At 50.0% G+C, this 1317-nt stretch overlaps 1 pseudogene; it reads left to right on the top strand.

The window, feature by feature from the left end:
* The window catches only part of LOC104121982, a 17426-nt pseudogene that overhangs the window by 339 nt on the left and 15770 nt on the right, over positions 1-1317 (top strand).

Here is a 1317-nt window from a genome sequence, read left to right as displayed (position 1 = left end):
GGAGGTGGCCAGTGATGGTGTTGGAGGGAGGATGAAGGTGCCACACCCAACATGGCGGCCAGGACCACACCCCAAAATGGCAGGTTATGAGGGGAAAAAATGTTGGCATGATGGGACGGGGAAGCCTGTTTACGGACATGGTATCTCCCTTTCCAGATATTTTATGGATATGAAGTGAGGGGGTTCCTCCCTTCCTGATATTTTATGGATATGAGGTGAGGGGGTTCCTGTTTTCCACCATTTATGGATATAAAGTGAGGGGGGTCCCTCCTTTCCTCCATTGTGTGGGGTTCAAGGTGAGGGAGGTCCCTGCATTTGGCCATTTTAGGGGTTCAAGGTGAGGGGGGTCCCCCCCTTCCAGATATTTTAAACTATAAGGTGTGTGGGGGTGTGTGTGTCACTTCCTTCCACCATTTTCAGGTTCTGGCTGTGTGTGTGGGCCTCCCCATTCCGTGGGGCTGGAGGGGCTCCCACCGGCGCCCCCGCACGCCTGGCGAAGGACAGTGGGCAGCCCCGTGGGGAGAGTGACAGGGGCTCCATCCTTCCTTCTGGTCGCAGGAAGATGCCTGGGGCCACGCCAGCACAGGGCATCTCTCCTCCTCACTGCCTGGGGGAAGGCGAGGCCTGAAGAAGGGCCTGGCTGCTGGGGGGCTGGGGCTGGGGGGTCCAGGGTGGCTCTGGGGGGGCTAAGGAATTCCATGAGTAGCTCGAGGATTTCTGTCACAAACTTAGGTAAACCATTTCTAAAGTGAAAGTGCAGAATGAATTGCACTGTGTTGTTTTGTGTGTTATTGGGGTAAATTCCACTATGGATTGCTACTGAAGGCGCCCGGTCTCTGGGGGAGGCCACAGCTGCACAGATAACAGCAATACACTGCCGCAGGTCCTGTCCTGAACTTGGCGTTTAACAGCATCTGCCGAGAGAGTACTGACTGTTTTATCAGAAGTCATACCTAGGTTTTAAACTTGATCTCTTATCCTCTTCTCTTCCAGCTGCCAATGATTACAGATACTGAGGTAAAATCTGGAGTTAGCACTACCATCTATACCAAGTACCAGGGTATTACTGCTATGAAAGAATATAAACACAAATCTCTCAAGGTCAGTCAATGAGTGTTCAAGCACGCTTTTCTTGTTTGGCTGTTTCTTCGTGTTTGTTTAGTAGAGCTTTCTTTGCCGGTAGTCTCTTCTGTGCTCATTAATATGAGTACAGCCTTCAATATCTCCATCACTCACAGAAGAGAGGTATCATCACATAAAACATTTAATGCTTTGCCATATTAATTGCGTTTTGTTTCTAAATTTTAATACTGCAAT

This window comes from Egretta garzetta, unplaced genomic scaffold (genome assembly GCF_000687185.1).
Source record: "Egretta garzetta isolate BGI_Z169 unplaced genomic scaffold, ASM68718v1 scaffold642, whole genome shotgun sequence".
Lineage (NCBI taxonomy): Eukaryota > Metazoa > Chordata > Aves > Pelecaniformes > Ardeidae > Egretta > Egretta garzetta.
The sequence above is the reverse complement of the archived record's forward strand: the minus strand, read 5'-3'. Positions and strand labels throughout refer to the sequence as shown.